Consider the following 9,263-nt stretch of genomic DNA (forward strand, 5'->3'; position numbering starts at 1 on the left):
TGTATCAGGGATCGAACTTGGGTCCTTGAGCTTGTGAGGCAGGTGGCGCAACCACTGAGCTAAATCCCCAGCAATATTTGTTTTTTAATGAAGCAATTTGTCAATGACTCAAAGTAATGAATTCCCAGTGGCATACTTTCAGACATCATTGATAGGCTGTCAGGAAGATGTTTTTGGGGGCAGAGCTCTTCCTATTGATCTTCAAATGACATCTGAATTGGCAGGGCTTCCCAGTTTCATTGCTTTGAATTGTACAGCATTGTTGTTACCACTTGCTATGTTTTTAGGCTTCCATTTCAATTTTCTATATGTGTATTGTTTGTGAGTGTATTCTGTCCTTGTTCATGTTTCTCTGCTTGGTTCATTCCTAAAATTCTACATTTCCCCAACATCCAATGCACGCATCCACACACACAACACACCCCCTCCTTGTCCTCTGGGAATTAGTGCATGCCGCTCCTCCCCTAGAAACACTCTTTGCTGTCCCTAAGTTGGGTTAACTACTTTTCCTCCTATGTGATCTAGTGGAAAGTGCACACAGTGCCTGATACAAAATAGAATCCCTTTAGATGTTGGTCTCATCCTCCCCTTCCTCTAGAAGTATCTCTAAACAGTATTAATCACATTATGTTGTATTTTCTTGTCTGACTTCATCACTCAATCATGAACTTATTCATTTCTCTGTTCATTCAACAGATATTTATTGAATTTCTACTGCGTATGCAAGCTATATCATACCTGGGATACAATGATTTCTAAAAATTTTACATTCACTGTGTCTTTTAACTGTTGTATTCATAGCACCTAGCATAATGCCTGGCAAATGTAATGCTCATTAAATTTTTTTTTTTTTTTTTTGGTACTCAGGATTGAACTCAGGTCCTTGTGCTTGCAAGGCAGGCAGCAGAACCACTGAACTAAATCCCCAGCCCTCATTAAATGTTTATTAAGGGAATGCTCCTTCTCAGTAGAGTTTCTAAAAGTTTGGTTCTTGGCTGACTTACAGCGGGGTCACTGAGGGGTGCAGGTTAAAATGCACGTCCTGGGTCAATCTCTCCATCTGCAGAAGCAGAATCTCTTAAAGTCAGGCTGCAAGAATCTACATTTAAGTTTGTTTCAGGTATTTCTTTCACATTAAAGTGTGGAAACCACTGCAATATATAGAAAGAGGGAACTAATTTCTATTTTTGGAAAGTGTAGATAAAATTAATTGAATAATTTAAAAATGCCTCTGATTTCTGTAGGTAAATTCAGTAAAGCAGGAAAGGGGTATTTGTTAAAACTCTGTAAAAAGGGTTTTAAAATAGACTTGGAATATTCAAGTAATTAAATAAAAGACTAAAGTCTAAGATGACAAGTGGAATTGCTGCTAATAAAATCTAATATTAATTTAGGGTGTGTTTATGACACCAGGGAGTTTTCATTTTTATAGAATTAATTGTATACTTGACAGTATACAGCAACTCTTTTTTTTAAAAGCTGTCTAATTTATTTATTATTTAGGCTATTTAGGTGGTATGCTTAGGTAGAAAATGGAAGCAAATTTTTTAATTGCTTTTTTTTTTTTTGGTACTGGGGATCAAACTTAGGACCTTGCGCTTGCAAAGCAGGCAGCAGAACCACTGAGCTAAATCCCTGGCCCTCAATTGTTTTTTAAAAAGTAAATAATAAAAAAAACAAAGAGCAAGAAACAAATACCTCACGTCAAACATAAAAAAGTAAATAGTAATTAATGAATTTACTGTTAACTTAAAATCGTCTGTTTAAGATGAGAATCTTTGCCAATAGAACGGCACTGCTCCAAATCATGAATGGTATTACGAAGAATTGAAATCTCTTTGTTTTTTTCTTCTTGAATATGTTGAAGCTTCCTTCTGTAGATGCTCTGTGGGGGAAATTGTAGCATCTGGATATGATTTTGATTTAATCTGAACTCGCTAGCTTGGCATCAAACTCCAGTACAGCAACTCTTGGTATGACCTGACAATACAATATATTGATTCCCATATAATATATTTGAAATGCAAATTATCAGAGTATGTCCCAACAGCATTTGTGCCTTTTTTTTAGTACTGGGGATTGAATCCAGGGCCTCGTGTATGCTATGCAAACATTCTATCACTGAGCTGCATCCTGAGCCCAATATTTGCACTTTGAGATTTATATATATGTGATTTATCTGATACCCAGTCCTTGAGGAGGGATGGAAGTGCTCATTCTCCATGAGATTTTGATCTTCTTAACTGTTGTATGTCATATTTTCCAAAAGTATGCTGTATTTTTTCCATTAAGTTTATTGGTACATTTTAGGTATACAGTACAGTTAAGTTCATCACTGGGATCTCGTACCTTTACATGATGAATGTTGATTCTTAGTTTTTCCCCATTTCCCTGCCCTCCCTTTACACCCTCCACCCTTCCCTATTTACAAAGTCTTTCCATTTTTTATTTTTTTCATATTTTTTCTTTTCCCTTCTTTCCTTTCCCCTACCTTCCTACTTCTTCTCCTTTAGACCTTTTCTTCTCAAAGTGTAAATAAGGTTCAAATGGTAAAAGTATACTGTTATTAAAAGTGTTCTTTGGTGACAGGTTAAACATAAAGTCTAAGTCAATCAAAGACAGACAGACTCTTTCAGGAAGACTTTAAAAGTTTAATTTTGTGATCATGTTCTTGGGCCTGCAACTGTTCTTTGCACTTTGCCTTGATATGATCCTCAGTTCAAGAGCTGAGCTGTTCTTACATCTGGACATAGATGTTTTAAATATCCAGAAGTTTGTATCTGTGTCTCCCTTCTGATAGCTTCACTTTTAATTTCAAATTTAATTTAGAGCTTCACTGGTTGGGTCACTGTTGCCAAGTTAGACTGAGAACTACCATTTGTACACTTAGTACCATATCCAACAACTTACTTTTGAACAGTGATTCCTTTCTGGAGCTGAATGAGTACCAGGACCAGCAGTTCTATTGTGATAGTCTTATATAAGAGTGAAAAAATTCTGAGACGAAGCTTCACATTTTATGTGGGGAATCTTTCCTTTTATACAACCCAGGAACAAATATATGAGCTCTTTAGCAGATGAAGTTGTATCAAAAATTTAATTCCATTTAACCCAGTCATTTCTTTACTAGGTATCTTCCCAAAAGAGTGAAAGGCATTATGTTATAGCATATCAATGTTTATAGCAACACAATTCTTACTAGCTAAATCTTGGAAGCCCCCTACATGTCCATCAACAGATAAATGGGTAAAGAAAATATGATATTTATATACAATGGGATAGTACTCAGCTATAAAGACAGGTAGATTTGAGTCATTTTTAAGAAATGCATGCACCTTGAAAACATGTTAAGTGAAATAATCAGACACATAAGCTTCAGTACCATATGGTTTATCTCATATGAGAAATCCAAAGTATGAAAAAGTAAAGAGCAAAATAGTATGAAAACCTATAATGGTACATAAGATCCTAATGATATAATTGACAATGTGAAATAGGAAGAAAAGGGATAAAGGTGTAGGGAAAGTGGGAAGGGTGGGGAAAAGGGAATAAGGGAAAGGAAAGAATATGAGAAAATGAAAAAATGGAAACAAAGTTTTTGTAAATAGGGAAGGGAGAAGGGGGTGAAGGGAGGGCAGGGGTAAAGGGAAAAAATGAGAACCAAGACCGGTCATGTAAGGGTACTACAAGATCCCAATGATGAATGTAATTGTACTGTATACCTAAAATGTACCAATAAACTCAAAGAGAGTTAAAAAGAGTAAAGAGCAAAATAAAAGCAGATAAGAGGAAACAGGCAGATAGATGTTTCGCAAATTGGAAGAAGACCAAGAGATGGAGGGAGGAGAGAAGGGGACTAGGGAAAGGGGACATAAAAAGGAGTTAAGATGTGTCAGGCACATGTGCCAAATATCCACAATGAACATGCTCACAAAATATGTTACAAAATTAAAAAAATAATTTACTTATTGGCTTGGATAGAATATAAATACATTGGCATGTGGTTTCTGTTTCACATAATATCATAACAGGGCTGATGCTGAAAGTGCTAGACATTTTCTTAAATATGACCTGCCTGGATGAGCTTATCATTTGTACAGACTGGGAGCTACGTTTTAGAGAGTATGCAATATGACTGGGGCCATTTGGAGGCCAGGTAAGAGATGAATTTTACGAAGAATTTGATAGTGATTGTTTCAGTTACTTTATAGTTACTGCGACACAATACCCAACACACACACAACTGTAAGGTGGAAAGGTTTATTTTGGCTCACAGTTTGTAGAGATTTCAGTCCATAGTCTGTTGGCTCCAAGGCAGGGTGGAATGGCCGAGGAGGCTTGCTTATGGCATGACAGTGAAGCAGAGAAAGTGATCAAGGGAGGAGGAAGATAGGCCCTTCCAGGCCATGCCCCCATGACCCACCTCCTCAGACTAGGCTTCACCTCCCATGAGAGCATGGGGCTGGGGGGGGGATCTACGTATAAACCATAGAATTGATAGAAGAGGCTTTGAAAAAAGGTTTAGCCAACAGTAGCAAAGAATCCACTTGAGATAACTTTGCAGCTCAAACTTTTTGAAAAGTCTATTAAGTAACACCAGGTCTTCAAATAATTCATTCTATAACAGGTTTAAATTACATTACTTGCTAAGCAGAAATAATTTGGATATATTTTTTTTCTCTCTGAAAAGTTATTAAATGATACATGATAAAATCTTTTTATGCTCATCTTAATTTTGAAGTTTTGGCCATCAGGTGGAGAAAGTGAAGTGTTCTTTAGGAATGAATTTGGTTTATAAGGTCTGAATTCTCCAAAGCACAATTTCCCTTTTAGGGAGACTTCAGTTGGATTCTATGACCATGTTACCAGAATCCACGGTGATCATTTTTTAGAGGCTGTGTAAACTAAAGTTAAATAAAAGGAAAATTTCAAGAATTATCAAAGGAGTACAAGCACATTATTATCTTTTGTGGGGGCATACCGGGAATCGAACTTAGGTCCTTGAGCGCTTGCAAGGCAGGCAGTGGAACTACTGAGCTAAATCCCTGGGCCCAAGCATGTTATTTTACACCATTGAAAAGAATCTGGAAGAGCCAGGCATACTGGTGCATATTTATTAATTTTATCTACTCAGGAAACTGAGGCAAGAAGATTGCAAGTTTGAAGCCACCTAACAAGACAACTTAGTGATGGCCTGGCTCAAAATAAAAATCATAAAAGGGCTAGTAATATAGCTCAGCACTCCACAGATTCAATCCATAATACCAGAAAAAGAAGTCTGGAAACATTTATGATGAAAGCACAAATCTTGTCCTACCCTTTCCTATCCTAGGCTTGTTGTTCCTTACAAAATCTTTTAGCAGATTTTTATTTGATTTGTAATAGTTTCATAACTTTCTAAACAACATGACTCCATATTTATTTTTTTCTATTTTAGTTTATTAGTACATATGTGTAGTACATAATATTTATATTCCTTGTGGGAAGTTGGTACACATACATAACACATCTTAATTCCTTTTTTTATCCCACTCTGCCATAAAGAAAGAGAAACGAGTCATTTGTAGGAAAATTGGTGCACCTTGAGATAATTATGTTAAATGAAATAAAGCTTAAATATCACGATTTCTCTTATGTGAGAAACTCAGAGTAAAAATGAAATGCTTATTTATTTTCATTTAAAACATTATCTATCGATTTCCTGCTTTCCTAAATGAAAATTTAGTTTACTCACCATCCCCATTTGTACTATTTTCTGCACTCTTAATATACTTTGCAACATTTTACTTACTTTTTCTATTGGTACACAGCATAGGTTAGATTATGTTGTAGTAAGAAGCAATCTCCAAAACTTTAGTAGCTTAAAATCACTAAGTGCTTTTCATCCTAATACATTTTCATTGCTAACTACCTGGACGCTCTTTTTCATGTCATGATTATTCTTCTTCTGAGGCCCAGCCTGACAGTATAAGCACTACAGAAGAAACAGCAGAGTGGTAGAGTATGTATTGGCTCTTCAAGCTTCTGCCTAAAAATGTTTAGTTCTTACAGTTTAGTTCTCAAAACGTGTTGCCAAGCCAGGCATGATGGCACACCCCTATAATCCCAGCACTGTGGGAGGCTGAGGAAGGAAGACCACAAGTTAGAGCCTACCTTGGGCAACTCAGTGACTTAGATCTTGCCTTAAAAATAAAAATAATTAGAGCCTGGTGTGGTGGTGCACACCTGTAATCCTAGCACTCAGGAGGCTGAGGCAGGAGGATCTCTGAGTTCGGGACCAGCCTGGGCTACATAGTGAGTTCCAGGTTAGTCTCAACTACATAGTGAGACCCTGTCTCAAAAATGAAAAACAAAAAACAAAAAATAAAAATAATTTAAAAAGGCCTGGGTTCAATCCCAAGTACCACCAGGAAAAATATTTTGTCAAAACGGAGTGAGAGGCTTGGGAAGTATCTGCAGGAAGAATCCCCGAATACAAGAGACACTCTTGTAACATTAATATGAGTACACTTCCATTTTTGTTTCATCACACATAGTACTCTCCTCACTGTATATGATGATTTTAATCCTCTTTCACCTTTCCTTCATTTCTCCTCCTTCCCTTTTACTTCCCAGCTTCTTTCACCTGTATTTTAAATTTTATATTGTTAAGTTGCTAATTAAGTTATCCATGCTGTCTTTAATTCCAAAAGGTTAAAATTAGCAAAGATTATTTTATTTTTGTGACTATGTAAATATTATTTGTATTAGTTACTTTTCTCTCATTGCCGAGACTAAGTACCCTTCACCCAAGGTTAAAAAGGGAAAAGTTTATTTAGCTCCCACTTTGTAGAGGTTTTGGTCCACAGTTGACTGGCTTCAAGACAGGGTGGCACATGGCACTCTTAGGAGAGCCAGTTCATGGCAAGCAGAAGATAGCAAAAGCAAGAAACCTTAACACCATTTTTCTGCCCCTTTTGTCTTATCCAGACTATTTAAGGCAGGCAGCACTCACACCCTTAATCCTAGTGCCCTTTATCTTTGCATTGCGCCATGAATCAATTCCAGCATCACACACTCTAGATCCAGCCACCTCTGAAAAAGTCCCACCTGTGACTGCATAGGCTTGCGGGGGCGTCTAAACCTAAGTCATGACATTATTCTCTACAAAACGCAAGAGATTCCAAGAACCCTGACATTTAAAATCTGTCTGTATTTCTTATGTTACTTACCTTTATTGTATTGCTTAATTTCCTTCAAATCCTCCATAACAATAAAGTTTTTTGTAGAAATTTCCTTACTTCTCTCTCTCCAGTCTATTTTCATGCCTCAATCTGGATTTGTGACTCTCTTGTACAGGCTTCTTAACCTTGCCACCACTGCCATTTAGGTCAGATACTTCTTTGTTGCAAGGTGTTGTCCCATAACATTTTAAGATGGTTAGCAGCACCCTCAGCCTCATATATCCATTAGATATAATGTCATGCAAGCATTTGCGCGCGCGTGCGCACGCACACACACACACACACACACACATTGTGATAGGTGACATCCAAAACATCTCTAGACATAACCAATTGTTACTGGCAGACCAGTGCAGAGGTGAAATAATTACTGGTTGAAAACTGCTGCTCTGCAATAGTTGTCGTTCAGGGACTTTTCTTGACTAGAGTCCTGGATCTCATGGCTGCTTCATGTGTCCTCTCTGTATTTCTTTTGTTACTTCCGATCTAGAGACTTGTGTCCTATTTTGGGAAATTAATTTACATTATTTATTGGTAATTTCTTTCTATTTCTTCTGCTTTCTCTGTAATCCCTATTAACTGCATATTGAGCATCTTGGATTAATTTTCATGGCCTGATTAGTGTGACTCATCTATGGTAATCCTCTTCCTCATTCGGTGGGAATTGGTTTAGGCACCTAGGCTTAAGCCAGTCAGAGGATGACAGTCTAGTAATAATTGTTATTAATAAGTTCAGGGATGTACAGTGACCAGTGAGAACTCTAATGATACTGAAAAGAAGGATTTTACTTTATACTTGAAGAAGAGGCATGTGATATGAACTAGTGCACATATAATGATTGCCTCAAATAGCTTTTTTTTTTTAACAATTACAGAAGAAACTGACCCTAGGATGAATGGAGCGAACGATATAGGTGATGAGAAGAGGTACCAAAGAATATACGTCCTTCATGAGATTATCCAGATGCTAAACTAACCTTGCAGTATGTACTATGACTGGATGACCTACAATGTAAGATAAATCATTATATTTTATTGTTTAAGCCATATTATGGCAGAAGTTTCTTTTGACATGCAGTAGAAAACACTCTGATACAAAAACTCATAGATTTTGTTGTTTTGTCTTGTGTAAAGAAATTAAATTGAAGCCGGGCGTGGTGGCGCAAGCTTGTAATCCCAGCACTTGGGAGACTGAGGCAGGAGGATTGCTGTGAGTTCGAGACCAGCCTGGGCTACATAGTGAGTTCCAGGTCAATCTCAACTACGTAGTGACACCCTGTCTCAAAAATCCAAAAAAAAAAAAAAGAGAGAGAGAGAGAGAGAGAAAGAAAGAAATTAAATTGACTCCTCATGAACTCAAGCATTTTTCTTCAGTGTCCATGATCTTTCATCTGGAAAATTGGGTAAAATCACCTTCCTACTCCTCATTCATTCATCCAATGACCTGTTAGTATCATTGTTTTCTAAGTCAGGGAGGAAATGTCCATTTTTATGAAATTATATTTACATGCTAGGTACTTCGCTGGAGGCTTTAAAACACAAAACACAATCTCATTTATTCTTAACAACTCTGTGTCTACTACATCGGTGAAAAAAACCAAAGATTGAGGAAGTAAAATAACTTTTTCAAGGTCCCAAAATGTTTAGTGACAGATTTGGGATCCAAACCAAGACCATCTATGTCTAAGTGGTGATATAATTAGCATGCTTTATTGTCTCTTTCCCTTTCTTTCACTCAAGACACTAGGTCCAAACCTCTGTTTGTGTTTTTTCTTAGAGAATCATCTCTGACTACATCACATTGAATTGGATAGCTCTCTCTCTCTCTCTCTCTCTCTCTCTCTCTCTCTCTCTCCCACAAAAACACCGCACATATATTCTCCTTTCTACATCTACTTCCAACATCTTTTAAATTTCATGTCTACTACTACCCAGCCATATTTATCTGTCCTCTCTGGGAGAAAGAAGATCATCTGACATGTGTTTTTGGCCAATTTAGCTTACTATGCATACAGCAAAGGAGTTGGGTGATTTTTGAGC

General features: G+C 37.0%; 1 long non-coding RNA gene across 1 annotated transcript in view; it reads left to right on the forward strand.

The window, feature by feature from the left end:
• Window positions 1-8,231, forward strand: part of LOC109117662 — a 34,182-nt gene extending 25,951 nt beyond the window's left edge. The window contains exon 5 of the long non-coding RNA XR_002024968.2: window positions 8,099-8,231. This is a non-coding gene — a long non-coding RNA (uncharacterized LOC109117662). The remainder of the gene's footprint in view (window positions 1-8,098) is intronic.
• Window positions 8,232-9,263: the final 1,032 nt, after the last annotated feature.

Source organism: Fukomys damarensis, unplaced genomic scaffold, assembly GCF_012274545.1.
Source record: "Fukomys damarensis isolate Sample0158 unplaced genomic scaffold, DMR_v1.0_HiC HiC_scaffold_39, whole genome shotgun sequence".
NCBI lineage: Eukaryota > Metazoa > Chordata > Mammalia > Rodentia > Bathyergidae > Fukomys > Fukomys damarensis.